General features: G+C 43.3%; 1 protein-coding gene across 3 annotated transcripts in view; it reads right to left on the reverse strand.

The window, feature by feature from the left end:
• The window catches only part of PKNOX2 (PBX/knotted 1 homeobox 2), a 416847-nt gene that overhangs the window by 370183 nt on the left and 26531 nt on the right, over positions 1-20133 (reverse strand). Inside the window, exon 1 of one of the 3 annotated variants that reach the window (XM_083480589.1) lies at positions 16182-16360. The exons of the other annotated variants lie outside the window; for them this stretch is intronic. The gene's annotated coding sequence lies outside the window, so the exon portion shown is untranslated. Of the gene's footprint in view, positions 1-16181; positions 16361-20133 lie in introns of those variants that run through there. 3 annotated transcript variants of the gene reach the window in all.

Consider the following 20133-nt stretch of genomic DNA (forward strand, 5'->3'; position numbering starts at 1 on the left):
TTTTGAACAGCATGTTTTAGATGGGTTCCCCACCCCACCCCAAGTTTGCTTAAGAACTGGCTAAACAGGGTCACGGAAAGGCATTGCAATCCTATGTACATTCATGCGTAAATAGGGATGGGGGGGATTCAATTCAGTTTGCACCTACAAATTTGCACTTTCTGAAACACTATGCGATCCAAAAGCTAGCCATTCTTCAAATTTTCCACATCTCCAGCCAGGTAATGTGCATAAAAATGCATATACTAGGGTAAAATCTACCTAAAAATGTGCATGTTGGTGAACAATAACATACCAAAATGCATTATATTAGGGGAAATTGCTTTGCAAAAAAAAAATTAAAAATGTAGGCATTAGGCAAATTGCATACAATTTAGAGTTTATGACACTAAAAAGCTGAGAAATTTTAATGAGGATTTGTTTTTATTAAAAATTGTAAATTGCTGCAGAAATGTGGAAAACTGGATTTATGATTGCGGAAATGAGGAACAGAGAGAAGTGAAATTGTCAGTTCTGTTCATTCCCACTCATAAGCAGGCTGACTGTGTTCAATGGGGAAGGTCGGCGGTTCGAATCCCAGCTATGGAGTGAGCTCCCGTTGCTCTGTCCCAGCTCCTGCCAACCAAGCAGTTCAAAAGCACGCCAGGGTTAAATAGGTACCACTGTGGTGAGAAGGTAAATGGCATTTCTGTGCACTCTGGTTTCTGTTACGGTGTTCCGTTGCACCAGAAGCGGTTTAGTCCTGCTGGCCACAGGACCCGGAAAGCTACCTGTGGACAAACACTGGCTCCCTCGGCCTGAAAGTGAGATGAGCGCCACAACCCCATCGTTGTCTTTGACTGGACTAAACCGTCCAGGAGTCCTTTACCTTTTTTGCCTTTACTAGAAAGTGTATTTAGGGTAGCAGCCTTAATTCAAGGAGAGAGCTAGGGAGACTACTACCTAGGAAACTGCAAGAACCTCATCTATGGTATTCAAAAGACAGTGGGCAGGATTGTAGGAAAAGACCTGCCAATGAAATTAAAGAACTTATTTATGTATGCAACAACGGTGGCAAGAGTCTTGATAGCACAAGGATGGAAGAGTGAGGAAATCCCAACAAAAGAACAGTGGCAAGGGAAATTGATAGACTATGCGGAACTGGCAAAACTGACATACAAACTGCGAGACAAGGACAACTGTGGCTTTAAAGAATGGGAACTTTTTACAAATTACTATAAAAAACCCACAAAATGAATTGGACTCCTTTGCAGATTTTGAATAAACATACACAAATTTATTATTCTTAACATAATAGATAGATAATTTAAGGATTTTTACAATTTTATAATATGCAGAGAATAATATGTGTTGAAAAACCAGAGAGAGGAGCTGAGGGAAGTCTGGGGGCCGGGGACTGCAGGAGGGAGGGTATAGGGGAGGGGGGAAAATGGGAGGGGGATGAAGATGATATGTTTTTGATAATTTGTAATGTGGAAATTCTTAATAAAAACTATTTAAAAAACAAAAGAGTGGGGCAAAGTACTATTACTGCATTGGACTGGATTCCAAAGAGCAGTTCTTAGCAAGGGACGACAGCCACAGGCACAGGAGTCCATTCAACACTGTAAAAGGCAGGTCCTGTAGTCAGGGGTGGTGCCCTTCAGGTGTCATTTGATTACAATTTCCATCAGCCCCACCCCCAGCCAGTGGTCAAGAAGGATGGGATCTGTAGTCCAGCCACATCTGGAAGGCACAGCTTTGGGTACCCCAATTCTTTGGCACTCCTCATGCTTCCGCCTCTTCAAGCAGCCATGACTAATAATAATAATAATAAATAATAATTTATTATTTATACCCTGCCCATCTGGCTGGGCTTCCCCAGCCACTCTGGGCGGCTTCCAAAAAAACATTAAAATACTATAATACATCAAACACTAAAAGCTTCCCTAAACAGGGCTGCCTTCAGATGTCTTCTAAAAGTCTGGTAGTTGTTGTTCTGTTTGACATCTGGTGGGAGGGCGTTCCACAGGGCGGGTGCCACTACCGAGAAGGCCCTCTCCCAACAAAAGGTTACCCACACTTTCATACAATAAATGGCCTTGTGGGCAGAAATAGGTGTGGGATACGGAAGACACGCTGAGTTCAAATCCCGCTTGACGCTATTACTTGACACAGTCAAGCAGAATAAGCTTTTGGCGCCAGCCGGCGGATCGCTCCCTCAGGCCTCTCCATCCAGCCTCTCTTGAAAAAGGGCAATGAGCAGTTCTCAAAACTTCATTCACAAAGCAGACAAACAACAACACCGGGAATCTTCTCTGCCTGGAAGGCAGGCCAAGCACAAGCCAAACTTGGGAAGAAAGTTTTATTTAATTTTCACCTGCAAGAATTAGCTTGGAATAAAAGAACTAAAAATGGTGAGTTGTTTCATCCCAGCATTCACCACAGAGGGAGGGTCCCGTAAATATAGAGCAGGCAGTGTTGAAAATTCTCTTTTTGACTTCCTAAAAGGAGAGGAAGTGGTCCCAGGACTTCCAGAATGCTTTATGCAGGCGGAAAGTCGGAACGCGTGTTTTGCATCTGAACGGTCTGAGGTTCAGTCCGTGTCACAGGCAGAACTGAGCTAGACTGACCAGTGGTCTGCCTCTGTATGAGGCTAATTCCCACGTTGCTGTTAGGTTGCTTGTGCAATTAAAGATGTCAGCAGCCAGCATTCTTCCAAAGGCTCCTACCTGTTCCACAATCTGTCATCTGAAAGACGCAACTAAACTGTACACATGCAACACAAAAAGATAGCCGAGTGTCTCTTAAGGAGCAAAAAGATGTAATAAATGCCAATCACGTTTGTTACCCGGAGACAGTGAAGCACAGAGAGATTCCTAGAGTAAAATAAACACGTCAGGTTAATTAAATTAAGATTTACTCCCATCAGTTTTTCTTCCGTTCCCGATTCTCTTACCCATCCCATCATTAAACGACAGCTCAGATTCTTACATGGAAAAATAACCCAACAATACAGTTTTATTAAGTCTTGCTCTCCCCCTTGTCAAGCGGCTTGGATTTATCGCCCCTTCGCTTAGCTCCAAATAGCTTTTGCATTCACTTTGCACTAAACATTTGCCAGAAGTACCCTTTTCGCCTCACAAACACATTTCAAAAGTGCATTTGAAATGCTATTTTTAAAAACGTTTCTAAATGCCCCAGCAAACAAAATGCCTTTCAAGACCAGCCCACGAACGAAGCTCACGAACGGGGGAAACTGCTCAGCTGACAAAACACGCCACTTAATTTTTTATGCTGCTAAATTAATTGCCGCAGTTAGAGATGCTGGATCTGTCACTAAGATATAAGGAAACCAATTTCTCCACAAATGCATTAAAAGACCTTTCCGGGGCACTTTTCTGCACAAATGAAATCACACTGGCAAAAAGATGTAACAAAACAAATGGGGGGGGGAGAGAAGACGGTGAAATGGAACTTGTTAATATGTTGTACCATCAGGTTTCCCCCTCCCCATCCCTGCTTTTTCGTTGTCTGCAGAAGAATAAATGGGGGGTTGCTAATGAAATACAACCCACTTTTTAAATGTAATATGCCAGTGGTAGGGAACACGAGGGCCGAGGGCCAAATATGGCTCTCTAGGCCTCTTCTATCAGGCCCTTGAGGGCCACACCCCTCTCTAGGCCACATCTCTCACTGGCTTTGTGCGACACACAATCTTCTCACACCTTTGTTGTTGTTGTTTAGTTGTTTAGTCATGTCCGACTCTTCGTGACCCCATGGACCAGAACACGCCAGGCACTCCTGTCTTCCACTGCCTCCCGCAGTTTGGTCAAACTCATGTTGGTAGCTTCGAGAACACTGTCCAACCATCTCGTCCTCTGTCATCCCCTTCTCCTTGTGCTCTCCATCTTTCCTAACATCAGGGTCTTTTCCAGGGATTCTTCTCTTTTCATGAGGTGGCCAAAGTATTGGAGCCTCAGCTTCACGATCTGTCCTTCCAGTCAGCCTTCACGGCTGATTTCCTTAAGAATGGAGAGGTTTGATCTTCTTGCAGTCCATGGGACTCTCAAGAGTCTCCTCCAGCACCATAATTCAAAAGCATCAATTCTTCGGCAATCAGCCTTCTTTATGGTCCAGCTCTCACTTCCATACATCACTACTAGGAAAACCATAGCTTTAACTATACGGACCTTTGTCAGCAAGGTGATGTCTCTGCTTTTTAAGATGCTGTCTAGGTTTGTCATCGCTTTTCTCCCAAGAAGCAGGCATCTTTTAATTTCGTGACTGCTGTCACCATCTGCAGTGATCACGCTTTTACCTGGTTGGAATGGATCCTTGATCTGTGATAATACCTCTAGTCTGCCTGGATGGAAAATGGGGTGTGGGACTCACTTTTGCCACAACTACCATTGGCACATGGCCCTCAGAAGGTTGCCTACAAGGAAATATTGCCCTTGTGTCGGAAACTGTTCCCTGATCTAGATGAATGGCACAGTAAAACTGGAGGGCACAGGGCTGTGTTTCAAGTAGGGATGTTGACGAATTCTGAGAAAAGCAGAAACAGGAGTGGAAATGGCCAACATACGTGCATTCATCCTATGTCTGTAACAGGAAATCAATCTAGCAAATGCAAGCGGTATTTCTGTTATTGTTGCATTAAGTTGGCAAACCATTATCTCCTCCACCCCATCCCATTAGCATTGTGCTTCCTTTCCACTGAAACAAATAGGGTGAAATAATGCAGTGATAGTGTAATTTATGTAATTCATATAACAAAATGCATAAGTTACGTCATTTTGTCACAGCAGACAGCAAGATGGATAATGCCATTTCTGGTGGAAGACGAACTGCAGTGGAACAGAAACAACGTCGTGTGTGACAAACACAGGTTAGAATGGAAAACGATCCCAAGAGTAGGGTTGGAAAAAAGAGACCCCAAAATTGTTGGGCCACAATTTTTCAATTGACTTGTCTTTTGCCTCCCCCGGATGTCAATTCGGCCTTTGAAATCCTGGCAATGTCAGAGGAAATCCAAACATATGGAAGCCTTACCCAAGAGACTTACAGTTCTTGTGAAATGGATGAGCAATGGACCTAGGCAGGGCTGGATAGGAAAAATAAGAAGCATAGATGGGGAGGTCAAGGAGTTCCCTGTGAAGAGGGATTGCTTGTTAAGCCACTCTGGGAATTGCAGCTTTGTGAGGGGATTAGGGACTTTCTAGTAACTTTCAGCACCCTTAACAAACTAGATATCCCTAAGATGTACAAATTGGAATCTGATGTATTTTGGAAATGTGAAGAAGCAGAAGGAACATTCTTCCATATGTGGTGAGCATGCACAATAGTTAAAGAGTAATGGGAAATGATATATAATGAGATATTTTAAAAACAACAACAACAAGAGGATCAAATATAAAAAGATGAATGGAAAAACTTTGTGGACTATTTGAAAAATAATTGTAAAAATGTGAAAACGTTAGCAGGATTAAGGTAAATTCAACAGTATAATATAAACTAAAGGAACAATAAAAGGAAAGGAGAACTTATTTGGATATATAAGAATATGCAGGAATGATGGGGAAATCAAAGGAACCAGGGAAGGCAAAGAAGGGAAGTCGTAAATGATTGTTTTATTATAAAGTAAGATATGAATGAGGGCATTGTTGATTTCAATGTGCATGTGGTGTTGGAAATTGTAATAATGAAAAAATATTTTTAAAAACTTTTTAAAAAACTAGTTTCCCAGGATTCTTTGGGGGAAGCCATAATTGTTCAAAATGGCACAATACTGCTTTAAAGGTATGGTGTGGCTGAGGCCTTAATCTCAGAAGCACGGAGAGATCCTACAAGCTGTGATGCCCGTGTTCTGCCTCTATTGTCGGAGGCAGTGATGCCATACTCTCCAACATTCCTCAGATGAAAATAGGGCCACATTTTGATCTTTGCCCCCCCCCTTCTGCCCCTCGCTGCTTCCATTTTGGCCTGTTTATTGTGCTTTCATTTTAATAATAATAATAATAATAATAATAATGCACAAAAATTTGCATTTAAATTCATTTTGTACTCATGTTCCCACAAAACACACATTTCTGTCTGCATTGCAAAATTTGGAGAAGGATGCAATCTGATGGGTAACCGTGTCCCAATCTGCATGTAAGCCTGGGAACTGCAGATGGGGTCTGTTCACTCTGAAACATACACTGAGCAAAATTCTCCTCCTTTCCAACTTGGAACTATGCAAATGATAAACAATAATCCTCTCCTCCCAGCAACAATTTCTGCACAGTCCCTGTTAACCAGAAAGCAACATCCAAGTGGGGAAACAAATTAACAGCTTGAAACAATTAATATATATATATATAAACTTCTCCACAAAAAGATACAAAGCGACTTCACAGAGTTTTATATGCCGCATAAATTAGGACACGATGTTTTTCATTTATACAAACCGAGGTGCTTGCTTTCCCCTTTTTTCAGATTTATTGCTTAGGAGCATTAAAATGTCTAAAACAGTTTACATACACCATCACAGTGGGAATTTGCTTGGGGATAAGGAAGCTTGTAATTGCAATTCTAAAACTAGCCCTGTAAGCTTGGAGTAGTGTTTAAAAACATTTTAAGGGCTTTATAAAGCTATAAAGTGCCTTGCAACAAACCTAAAAGTAATATATCTTTAAAAAGAAAGGGAAAAGGAAACTAATCTCCCAACAAACTGCGGACATGGGATCACACGCCACTGATTATTACAATGCAAGGTTCTCATAAATGGCACAGTGGAAATGAAATATAATTTTTGAGAGGGATTAAGGAAATTATCTCCAAAATAAGGAGAGAAGAAATGAATTCTGGCAGGAGAGAGAAGGAATGACTTCTGGCTTGCTGGGTGGTTCCTAATACTATTTCTCAGAAGCTTAAGGAGACCATGGCCTGCATTCCAGCTCACTTTCTATTTAGGAGCATGCCAAGGTATCACACATCACACTTTGCAGGGGCCTTGTTATACGGAACAAATAGAAAGCAGCATAGGAAACAGCAGGCAAATTGTCACATGTGATTATCATTATTATTACATTTCTATCCCACCCTTCCTCCCAAAGGAGCCCAGGAAGGGTGGGTGGGCAAACGACAAAGGATAATAAAATAAATACATCGGAAAAACAATTCCAATACAGATGGAGACTAGGAAAGACCTTGACTTGAAGAAAAAAGATCGTTGGAAAAGGAAGGTCTTCAATGGGTGACACAAAAAGACAGCAGAGATAGCACAAGTATGATGTTCAAGGGAAGGGAATAGTTAAAGCTATGGTTTTCCCAGTAGTGATGTATGGAAGTGAGAGCTGGACCATAAAGAAGGCTGATCGCCGAAGAATGGATGCTTTTGAATTATGGTGCTGGAGGAGACTCTTGAAAGTCCCATGGACTGCAAGAAGAACAAACCTCTCCATTCTTAAGGAAATCAGCCCTGAGTGCTCACTGGAAGGACAGATCCTGAAGCTGAGGCTCCAATACTTTGGCCACCTCATGAGAAGAGAAGACTCCCTGGAAAAGACCCTGATGTTGGGAAAGACAGAGGGCACAAGGAGAAGGGGACGACAGAGGACAAGATGGTTTGACAGTGTTCTCGAAGCTACCAGCATGAGTCTGACCAAACTGCGGGAGGCAGTGGAAGACAGGAGTGCCTGGCGTGCTCTGATCCATGGGGTCACGAAGAGTCGGACACAGCTAAACGACTAAACAACAACAACAATGTTCAAGGGGAGGGAATCCCACAAGATAGGGGTATTATAGACCTGATGCCTGTCCTTGGGAGGAAAGGGACTTCCTGATCAGATGGTATCTTCAGGAGGCCCTCGCTTGCAGAGCACAGTGATGGGTTGAGTATATAAAGGGTGAGATTGTCTTTCAGGCATCCTGGTCCAAGCTGCGATGGGTGTGAGACTACACCCTTTTTGTTTCATGTAGACCACAGCTCCACCACAGGGGACTAGTACTCCAGGAACCAGCATTTCTCGGCATTGTGTCCACACAGGCTCTTTTCAGTTCCAGACATTATAAAGGAAAAGGGTAAAGGGACCTCTGACCATTAGGTCCAGTCGTGGACGACTCTGGGGTTGCAGCGCTCATGTCGCTCTGTAGGCCGAGGGAGCTGGTGTTTGTCCACAGAAAACTTCTGGGTCGTGTGGCCAGCATGACTAAGCCGCTTCTGGCAAACCAGAGCAGCTCACGGGAATGCCGCTTACCTTCCCACCAGAGCGGTACCTATTTATCTACTTGCACTTTGACGTGCTTTTGAACTGCTAGGTGGGCTGGAGCTGGGACCGAGCAACGGGAGCTCACCCCATCGTAGGGATTCAAACCGCCGACCTTCTGATCAGCAAGCCCTAGGCTCAGTGGTTTAGACCACAGCGGCACCCGCGTCCCCGCCAAAACCTATACTATCCATAAAATACTCTTCTAAATACTGTTGAGGAAACAGAAGGCAAATTGTCACATGTGGTGGCCTCACAAATAGCTTTTTTTGCTTTGTGTGTACGATTTCTCTGATGAAAATAGGGATGTCCTATTCAACAACAACAATAACAATTTTATTATTTATAGCCCGCCCATCTGACTGGGTTGCCCCAGCCATTCTGGGCAGTTTTCAACATATATAAAAACATTGAACTTAATAAAAAAAAAAAGACTTGCCTACACACGGTTGCCTTCCGGTGTCTTCTAAAGGTTGTATACTTATCTCCTTGGCTCAGGGGTTGCATAACCAACAATCTTCTGATGAAAAAAGGGACACACTAAGGAAAAGTGGGACATTCTGGGATCAAATCAGAAACCAGGACGGCTTCTGTAAATCCAGGACTGTCCCTGAAAAATAGGGACACTTGGAGGGTCTGGTATACTCCATGTATATGGAGAATACTCATGGGTCAGCATGTGCCTTGTGTTTAAATGGCCAGAGCGTCAACCCCTGATGTCTCATAAGACCCCTGTTGTGTTAGACCAAACGTCCAACAATCTGTTCTCGCAGTGACCAACTAGATGACTATGAGACTAAGCAGAACATCAGCAACCTTCTTCTCACAATTTCTCTAGTTAAAAAGAATTCTCAAGAAGCAAGGCTGGGGAAGGGAGATCTGCCCATGACACGAGACGACATCAAATATCATTTCATACTTGCATGATGCTAGGATAAAAAAATAAATTTCTAATTCCATCCCTCTCCCCAAACAACTCACCAATTTTCCTGACAGCGGGTAGATTATCTAGAAAGCCTTAAGCTCTAAATCATTTTCTCAATCCTCAAATTCTAAATTCTGCAGCCACCTCCCATGTTAATACTTTAACAGGAAATAATTATGGGCCAGTTTCCTGAATTCGCTTGATGTGATTTTAATGGCCAAAAAACATCCCCCATCTATTTTGGAGACGGATTCTCTCGAAGCTGATTGCATCCATGACAAAACACAAACCGGCTTATTTGTCAAGAGTGGTCTAAAGCAATACAGGACTTTTTATACATTGGTGATATAAATATATTATTTGGGGTGGGGAGGGGGGAGATTGGACAATTACCAGTTTTTCAAATTGGATTTAACAACTCCTGCTCCCACTCCTCTCTCTTTACAGTACAAAGCACCACATTGTAACAGAGAGAAACAGAGAGAACAGAGGCTGGCTGGCTGAGGGGGGAAATGTGTTTTTACTTACTTGTGTTTTCATAGGTTTTGCAACACCTTATTAAAGTTGAAAGCTACATGTATAAAATTACTGGTGGCACTTGCCTAATCCACTGAAGTTGTATTTCATTACAGTGCCTCCTGTACCAAAAAACGTTTTTTATTTAAAAAATCTAGTATTATTTGCCATGGCCTTTCCGCACATTGGATTTCCCCAATTTCTGCATTCCAAGAAAATATCCATCCACCACATATGCATGCTTCTCTACCTTTTCGCCAACTGCTGACAGTAAATTACAATAAAATAAACTTCTCAGCAGACCAGCTGTCGTTAAGAGAGGTTTGAAGGAGAGAGAGATTTCCCTTTAGAGCTACCTCCCCCTCCATGTTTTAATAAATCTGGTGGCCGTAAGATGGGCATTTGGGGTTCTTAGAGGCCGATATTACCAGCGAGAGACTCTACAGTGGTACCTTGGTTCTCAAACGCCTTGGTACTCAAACACCGAAAACCTGGAAGTAAGTGTTCTGGTTTTCGAACGTTTTTCGGAAGCCGAACATCTGATGCAGCGGTCGGCTATTGTTTCCAGGGCACCTGCACCAATCAAAAGCTGTGCCTTGGTTTTCGAACATTTTGGAAGTCAAACAGACATCCAGAACAGATTAAGTTCTGGAAGCTTTTGTTTTTGTTGTTTATTTTGCATTTTTGTTTTTGAGGCCTTTTCAGTTAATTTGTTTTGCGACTGCGTGGAACCCAGTTCAGCTACTGATTGATTGATTGATTGATTGATTGATTGTTGTGTGACTGCAGAAATGGATAAAAGTCCCCCATCCAAACAATGACTATCATCAGTTCAGGTAAAAAAATTAATTAATTTTTATTTTTATCATCTACATTACTGTTTTATTTAGTTTATAGTACAGTACGTTGTTTATTGCTTTCATTTTATAAATCAATGGTCTCATTAGATAGTAAAATTCATGTTAAACTGCTGTTTAAGGGGTTGCTTTTAAAAGTCTGGAACAGATTAATCCGTTTTGCATTACTTTCTATGGGAAAGCGTGCCTTGGTTTGGAACACTTTGGTTTTGGAACGGACTTCCGGAACGGATTAAGTTTGAGAACAAAGGTACCACCGTACTTCGATATCACTGTCAGAACAATAAACTGTGTTCAAGAGACAGAGAGGGAACACTGTCACAGTGACTTCAAATCTCACACCGGATGCCATGGTGTATCCGCAGGAGCCTTAGATTCAAAGCTCCTCCTCTCTCACAGAATGTCAGGGTTGTGGGGGCTGTGGAGGTCATCCAGGACAGCCCCCAAATCATGACAGGTTCTATGATGCATGCAGCTACAGGGGTTGCCAGTGTGGTGTAGTGGTTAAGAGCGGTAGTCTCGTAATCTGGGGAACCGGGTTCGCGTCTCCGCTCCTCCACATGCAGCTGCTGGGTGACCTTGGGCTAGTCACACTTCTCTGAAGTCTCTCAGCCCCACTCACCTCACAGAGTGTTTGTTGTGGGGGAGGAAGGGAAAGGAGAATGTTAGCCGCTTTGAGACTCCTTAAAGGGAGTGAAAGGTGGGATATCAAATCCAAACTCCTCCTCCTCCTCCTCCTCCTCTTCTTCTTCTTCTTCTTCTTCTTCTTCTTCTTCTTCTTCTTCATGAACTAGAGGCACATTTAGCTGTTTGAGGGAGTGCTGGGGGCGTCAGTCACAAAACAGCTGCCACAGGTGCATACCTTCCAACATTTATCCAATGAAAATAGGGGCATCCCGTTTCATAATGATAATTTTGCTATTTATACCCCACACATCTTACCGGGTTTCCCTAGCCCAGGCTTCCTCACCCTCGGCCCTGCAGATGTTTTGAGACTACAATTTCCACCATCCCTGACCACTGATCCTGCTAGCTAGGGATCATGGGAGTTGTAGGCCATAAACATCTGGAGGGCCGAGGTTGAGGAAGCCTGGACTAGCCTCTCTGGGCAGCTTCCAACATAATAAAACATTAAACATAAAAAAACACTTCCCTATACAGGATTGCCTTCATCAGATGGCTCTCGGGTCGGATAACTCCATATCCTCCAGTGAAAATAGGGACATCCTACCATACCCTCCAACATTTCTCCAAAGAAAATAGGGGTGTCCTAAGGCAAAACAGGACATTTTGGGATAGCCACTTCCGAGCTTGGGAGGAGGTGGGGTTGCGGGCCCACCCCCTCCCACTCCCAGGGGGCTGGCCTTTAGCCACTGCGAGAACGAGGGAATCCCCGGGCGTGCCCACGACCCTGCCCCCCAATTGGCGGGCTGGGGAGGCGTGGCCTAGCCCATTTAAGGCCAAGCACGCCCGGGGACCACCCTCTTTGCCCCATTCCAGCAGGCCGGTTTTCCCATCCCACCCACCCTTTAGGCTTAGCTAGGTCTGACCTTGCTATGGACTCCGGTTGGTCGCCGCAAGGGGCCTGGTAGGAATTTTTCCAACTTGGCGCACTTCCAGCCATTTGGTTTTTTCGCCTACCTCGTAGCAAACGTCACAACTTCCTCGGTATTGGCGGTTAGGCATTGGCAGGGGTAATTGTTATGCAAAATAAGGGGGGAAGGAAACGCCATCACCTTCCCCCAATGAAAAAAGGGTAGTTCGGTAAAGGACTCCGGGGGGCGTTGCCTTGTCCGAAACCTAGGGAGGTAAGGGCCTCCGGCACACCCCCGAGCGGTGACACCCGTGGGATCCTAGTTGGCGTACTTCAACAGGACTCCCACGGGCGGTGGATAACCCTTCCCAGTCTCCATGCCGGGTAGTCGATAGGAGCCAATGCCTAAGGCCAATACCTTCTAATTCCTGTAATCAATAAAGTTGTGGCCTTTTACGCCCATTAACCTTAAATAATGTGTCCGATGTTTTCATTTCACATGGGGGGAGGGGATTTGCCACACAACGAATTAGCAACCAGGACGGCTTCTCTAAATCGGGGCGTCCCTGGAAAATAGGGATACTTGGAGAGTCTGTAGGCAGGGGCACGGCAGAACATGCAGTTAGCAAGAGGACAATCATGGCGACATAACTGCTTTTGCATACAGTGGTACCTCGGGTTACAGATGCTTCAGGTTACAGACACTTCAGGTTACAGACTCCGCTTACCCAGAAATAGTACATTGGGTTAAGAACTTTGCTTCAGGATGAGAAAAGAAATCGTGTGGCGGCGGCACAGTGGCAGCAGGAGGCCCCATTAGCTAAAGTGGTGCTTCAGGTTAAGAACAGTTTCAGGTTAAGAACGGACCTCCAGAACGAATTAAGTTCTTAACCCGAGGTACCACTGTATGAGCAAAAGCTTAACCTACTGAATTTCTGTCTAGAATATAAGACAGAAGCAGGAAGCATGCATTAAAGGAGAGAGGAAAACAACTGCCTTTTAAGACCCTAATTTTTAAGACCAGCGACATCTCCTGGCTTGTAGCATTTTAAGAGACCACTGTCTGTACATCTTAAGACAAGCAGGGCCACAGTCCACTCAGAGTTAAGACCTTCAATTTCCCATTGACTTCACTGGGGAAACAGAAGCACACACAATCGTTCCTGCTGAAATCTGCGGGACTTTAGTGTGCTTCATGCTGGCTAGATTTCCCCCCGTGGCCAAATAATCTATCAAATGATTAGAAGCCGACTTTGCTCTAGCAAAGCCTTTCCTTCATCAAATCTTGAGCACAAAGGGGGTTGTTTACGATGCTTCAACTAGTCCTAATAGCAGCCTGAACTAAAGATACATATTTGGAATCAATCTATTTAGCTTAAATCTTTTAAGCTTTAAAACAGATTATCTACGAGAAACAATAGCCCAAGACATCCCACAGACTCAGAGCCAATTTACAGTACATTGTCCAATTAAGGTATTATTGCTGCAAGTAATATCCATAGAAACATAATGCAGGAATGTGTTAGGTATATGAATTGCTTCCCTGCTGGCCTGTTCGCTCTAAAATCAAATCCAGAAGCCTGCAAAGCACAGACTGGTTGGGGATTCAATTTGGGCTTTTACTCTATTTGCACATTACGGTGCCATTTGTATTCACTCACAGAGGTCATATACCCAAGCGGTCTCATGGCCAAAAACTGGAGTGGGAAACCTTTTTCAGCTCAAGGACCACTTCCCCATGAGCAGGCTTCCAGAGCCCCACATAGCAATGATGGGCAGGACCCGATGTAAAACGTGGGAACAGCAATGAAAGAGCCTCTAACCCAGGGGTCAGCAAGGTTTCCCTCACCTGGACTGGTTCATTCCAGCAGAGATGCCTCCGTGGGCCAGGTCGTGAGCGTGCGCAGCCGCAATTTCCAGCGCCTGTGCCTGAGCAAACATGCTTTCCGGTATCTGTGTCTGCGCAGATGCGATTTTCTGCTCTCCCAGACTTCCACCCTACCAGTCCCAATAGGTACTAGCCTCCAATGACTGGAGAGTCATTCTTTTGTCGCTTGGACCAGTTACTTTAGCACATTGGCACCTGCCCTGTGGAACGTATGGACCAGTGAGGTCAGACAGGCATCAACGACTGGATACATTTCATCAGATGCTGAAAATGTTCCTCTTCCGTCAGTCTTCCCCCCCCCCCCGAGATGTTTCCCAAGCATTGTTTTTAATATGATTTTATTTTTATTATTCTACACTGCTATTGCATTATTTGGATATTTGGTGGTTTATAACGCCTTCAAATAAACAAAGAACTCTGTGCAGACAATGCGGAATAAGTGATCAGTACAACTGCAACAAATGTGTTTTCATGAACCAGACTGGGTGTTGATTCCGAAGAAAGTAGGGTAGAAACTTCGGGTTCTTAACAAGTTCTTATCGAAGTAGACCCAAGTTAGTCATGCACGTTCATTTCAATAAGTCTACTTTGTGAGTGTGACTAAGGCGATTATGACCCTTAGTTTAGAATCAGGAGCAAAACGCCAGATTTATTTCTGCTGTATGGATGTAGCCATTAGAACAGTTGTAGCTAAAAAAACACACCCTCATTTCCTGATTCATTCTTCCTACACTCTGAAAACTGCTGTCCTCTCTTTCTATAATAATAATAATTATCATTATCATTATTATTTTATTTATTTATTCCATGCCCATCTGGCTGGGTTTCCCCAGCCACTCTGGGCGGATCCCAACAGAATATTAAAAATGTGATAAAACATCAAACATTTAAAACTTCCCTAAACAGAGCTGCCTTCAGATGTCTTCTAAAAGTCAGGTAGTTGTTTATATGCTTGACATCTGATGGGAGGGTGTTCCACAGGGTGGGCGCCACTACCGAGAAGGCCCTCTGCTTGTTTCCCTGTAACCTCACTTCTCACAGGGAGGGAACCAGCAGAAGACCCTCAGAGCTGGACCTCAGTGTCCGCGCTGAACGATGGGGGTGGAGATGCTCCTTCAGGTATAACCAAACCAAAGATGAGGTCAAACTAGTTGAGGTACTCTACATCATAACCTAATTCATGAAACTGTGGCTCTGTTTAAGACTAAGGCCCCTTCTGTATGATACATTTAAGGATGTAACATACTATTTCAAACAGTCATGGTTTCCCCCAAAGTATCTTAGGAACTGTAGTTTGTTAAAGGTGCTGAGAATTGCTAGGAGATCTCTATTCCCTTTATAAAGCTATGGTTCTCAGAGTGGAATAACTTTCTATCCCTCTTCCCAGAGAACTCTAGGAATTGTAGCTCTGTGGGGAGAATGCGGGCCTCTTAACAACTCTAAGGACCCTTAAGAAACTACTGTTCCCAGAATACTTTGCAAAATGCCAGTCGATTAAAGCGGTATAATACTTCTTTACATGTACAGGGGATGCTCGGGTCGCGAACGTGATCCGTGCGGAAGGCATGTTTGCAACCCGCAGCGCCGCATCTGCGCATGTGCAGGTCGCAATTCAGCGCTTCTGCACATGTGCAAAGAGCGATTTAGTGCTTCTGCACATGCGCAAGCACCGAAACCCGGAAGTAACCCATTTTGGTACTTAGGGTTTGGCGTGGTGCGCAACCCAAAAACGCACAACCTGAAGCGTCCGTAACCCGAGGTCTGACTGTATAGTGCAGATAGGGCCTAACAATCTCAGTCTGGCAAATTGTGGTTTGTCACAGGGATAGGGGACCCGTGGCCCTCAATATGACTCCAACTCCAATCAGCTCCCCGGACAGCATGGCCAATGGTCAGAGTTGAGAGGAGTTATGTGTCCAGAAACAAATGAAGTGTCATTAGGCTCCCGAACCCTAAATTAACATTTACTATACAAGTGACTGGTTTCCCACCTGGCTCAAAAATAAGAGACACAAATGAAAAGAGCGGAAAACATGAAATGGCTGAATGGCATTCTTGGAAGCATACTGCTCAGCCCAAGAGAGCCACGCATTAAACGGATTCTCCCGCTCCATGACAACAAGCTCTAGTCATCAAGTGTTGAAAAGGATGATCTCCCGAGTGAGTATAAAAATAGAAAACGTCAGGGATCAGCAGGGGGTCAACGTTCTACAGGGGGGAAAGGACCAACCTGGCTATATAATCACAGTCTTTCATGTCCTGGAGCAGAATAATTCAATCTTAGCTCTCATCCTGCGGTCTGATTTTCTTGTACAGAAAAGTTGCCGTCATCAGCAAACTATTCATAATGCTGTATTAGGAGCGCATTATGCAGCAGCAGGAATGCAATAGGCAGCGCACTTCGCTTATAACATCTGTGGTTAAAGTGGACAAAACACAATGAAAGCAGAAGGGAATAGAATTAGAGGCCTCAATTGTGTAATAGCTACTTAAATTCTGAAGGCTCTTTTTTTTAATGCCTACCTGGAAATCACACACAATAACCCTTTAGCCCCAGATTTGCAACATTCAAGCACCCTCTTGCATTTTCTAGTTCCTGAGGACACGGACTCTAATCTGGATTGTATGGTATTTCTGCCATACACGTCAGATTTCAGAAAACTTTAGAGAATATGTACAAAGTGCAATAGAAAGGATTAACTCTCTGTCCAGCTGACTGTCAGCACTGGGAAGGGGCAGATTGGTTTGAGTACTGAATCTTGTAGCAGTGAGCTCCATAAATTAAATTAAGGGTTGTACCAATGTTAGATCTACACAGAGTAGACCCATTGGAATGAATAGGCATGAGTAGCTTAGGTGCATTAATGCTAATGGGTCTACTCTGAATAGGACAAACATTGGCTACAACCCTGTTGTCAAAAAAGAAGTACTCCCTCTCTCTTGGACTGCCAAGTTTGAGTATTATTTTACTTATTTCATTTAGGATAGCTATAAATATAGTTATATTTATAACATAGTTATATAAATATAGTATAAATATAGTTATATTTATAACATACGGTACATATAAACATCATATCACAAACCATAATATAAAACACAACATTAAAAGGGAATTTTAACAGCTCCTTAAAACACTGTTCCAAACATTGCTGCTGAGAAGTCAACATCATCCTGTTATCAAACTACAAAAACCTAGATAACCAAAAACGTCTTCAATGTTTGAAGGCCAATAAGGAGGCCAACAGAAATATCTCTAGGGGGAGAGAAGAACATAAGAAGAGCCTACTGGATCAGGCCAATGGCCCGTCTGGTCCAGCATCCGATTTTCACAGTGGCTAACCAGTTGCCCGTTCCATAGTAGAACTATGCCACACAATAAGCTCCCAAGCTTCTTCTGCACTCCAGTGCAGCTGTACCAAAGATATCATTCCAGAGTTGGGAGCTGACCATGGAGAAAGCTATTACACATACACATCTCGATGGCAGCTGTGAATGGAAACAGCCAACCAATCTTAAGATCAAGTTTGCCAATAGTGAAGAAGGAGGCAAAATAATTTTGCCTGTACTTTTTCCATACCATGCGCTGATGTTTACATTCAGGTTACACTGCTCTTGAAACTTGGCAGTATTGAAGATCTTATTGACTAGGGGCATAGGATCTGTGGCCCTCCAGATATTGTGGGACTAAAACTCCCATCATTCTTGAACACGGGCTATGCTTCTTAGAGCTGATGGAAACTGAAGTCCAACAAAATCTGGAGGGTGTTAGCCACCCCTGTTGTAGACCATTACACTATTGTATTGGTTTACAGCTGCCATGCAGAAAGAACCCAAACTCAGCTTCTTCAGCACTCCAGTGCAGCAGTACCAAACACATGAATCTTCTCCTGGCAGGGGAAGGGGGATAAACTGGGTTACGGTCTCATTTAAAGACAAACCTACCTAATTCTCACTTCCCACAACAGTATGCAAGGCAAGACAAAACCATCCTTCAAATTCTTCTCTGAATTTTGCAACACAGCACTCCAGCCAGGTAAAGTGTGCAAAGATGCCTATATTAAGGGCATATTGAGCATAAAATGTCATAGGATAGTGGAAATAACATTAAGAACTACATTGTATTCAGTTAAATCGCTTGCAAACATTCAGATTAAAATATGGATGCAGTTTTCATGAGGACTTCATTTTTGAAACAAAACAAAATCCCAAACGGATGCTAGAGAAGTAAACTTTAAGACTACAAAACTGAGGAACTTGGAGAAATCAAAACTGACAGAATTTCCCATCCCTACTCTTGACCAACAAATATCTCTATGATATGGAATGCAGTGGTACCTCGGGTTACACACGCTTCAGGTTACAGACTTCGCTAACCCAGAATAGTACCTTGGGTTAAGAACTTTGCTGCAGGATGAAAACAGGAATCGTGTGGCGGCAGTGCAGCGGCAGCGGGAGGCCCCATTAGCTAAAGTGGTACCTCAGGTTAAGAACAGTTTCAGGTTAAGAACGGACCTCCAGAACGAATTACAGTAAGTTCTTAACCCGAGGTACCACTGTATTCAAATCTGGTAATGCCTACCCTCCCCCTTTCTAATCACCTCTGGTGTTTAAGCCTAACACTGAGGAATTCATGTTGCAAAAGACAATCGCTATGGACTAGAAACAGCCTCTTAAACATGAAGATTCATATTTCCCTGTATCTACAGCATCATAATAACTATACAGTGGTACCTCGGGTTAAGTACTTAATTCATTCTGGAGGTCCGTTCTTAACCTGAGGTACCACTTTAGCTAATGGGGCCTCCCGCTGCTGCCGCGCAATTTCTGTTCTCATCCTGAAGCAAAGTTCTTAACCTGAGGTACTATTTCTGGGTTAGCAGAGTCCGTAACCTGAAGTGTATGTAACCTGAGGTACCACTGTACAGATTTTGCAGTATTCCTTTTTCTGTAAGGACAGTGAGTTCTGTCATGAAGCAGGCAGAGCTGAAAAACAAAGACATCAGAAAATTATCCCCATATTCTCGAGTACATTTAGTATAGAGGCAGCAACAGCAACTGGCATCTCTCATGGAATTGTAATTGACAAATAAGGCTCACCCATGGGGATATCCGTCTAAGCTGACTTAAATGTTTGCTGACATTTTCAAGAGAGAATTCTGCTGCTTCAGACAGACAAAGAGAGAGAGAGAGAGAGAGAGAGAGAGAGAGAGAGAGAGAGAGAGAGAGAGAGAGCAGCTACATTCCTAAGATTTACAAATTCCTCTTTAAAGGAAACATCCCCAAAATGTAAATAAAAGGGAAAGAACAACATTCTCAGCTCTCTGGAAAGTCTGGAGAAATCAGAAGGTGCCAAACAGACTTGCACATTAGAAGCGAGCATACTCTCTCCTGCAAAAAGTAATTCGAATATAAAAAGGGGTTTTAGCAAGGCAATGAAGTCATCTGCTGCTGTCAGCTAAGAAGGGGTTTAAGACATTCGGAAAAACCCAGGGAAATTTTCTAAATCAACAAGAGGAACGAATACAATCGAGTTAAAGGATAAAGTTCAGTGGATTCCGAATAAAAATTTCAAGGAAAGTTAGGTACAGTAAATGTTGGTCCATAACTTGTTCACTATTGAGAAAAACACTGAAATGTTTTTCTTGTTTGTTCTGTTGTTTAATAACGTTATCTTTAACAACAGTGAAAATTTTTAAAAAATCTCTAAGTGGACAAAACATAGAAATGACCCTTCTGTTGTGGGTTACATGAGATTTGAACGTGGGTTACATGGAACTGCTGGTGTTGAAAATGCCACTCCATAGAAAAGAACTTTTTCCAGTATTTAAGTGAGGAAATAGGTATTAAATGGGGTTTTTTTGTTTTGTTTGGGCCAGCACATTATTAAAGGAATAAATGCCTTGCTTGTAGGCCATCAGAAGTGCTAGTCAGCAAACCACAAGGTTTCCATCACAATGTCAGTAATTTGTCAATGAAGCCAAAGGCATGCAACCATCCGTTCCATACATTTGAAGCATGTGGCTTCCCCCAAAGAACCCTGGGAACTGTAGTTTGTTAAGGGTCCTGGGAACTGGAGCTCTATGAAAGCTAAACTACAATTCCCAGGACTCTTTAAGGAAAGCCATGTGCTTTAAGCGTATGATATAGTTGTAACGTTTATCTACGTTTGGCAAGCCCAG

The sequence above is a fragment of the Podarcis liolepis genome (assembly GCF_965112155.1).
Source record: "Podarcis liolepis genome assembly, chromosome: 16".
Taxonomy (NCBI): Eukaryota; Metazoa; Chordata; class Lepidosauria; order Squamata; family Lacertidae; genus Podarcis; species Podarcis liolepis.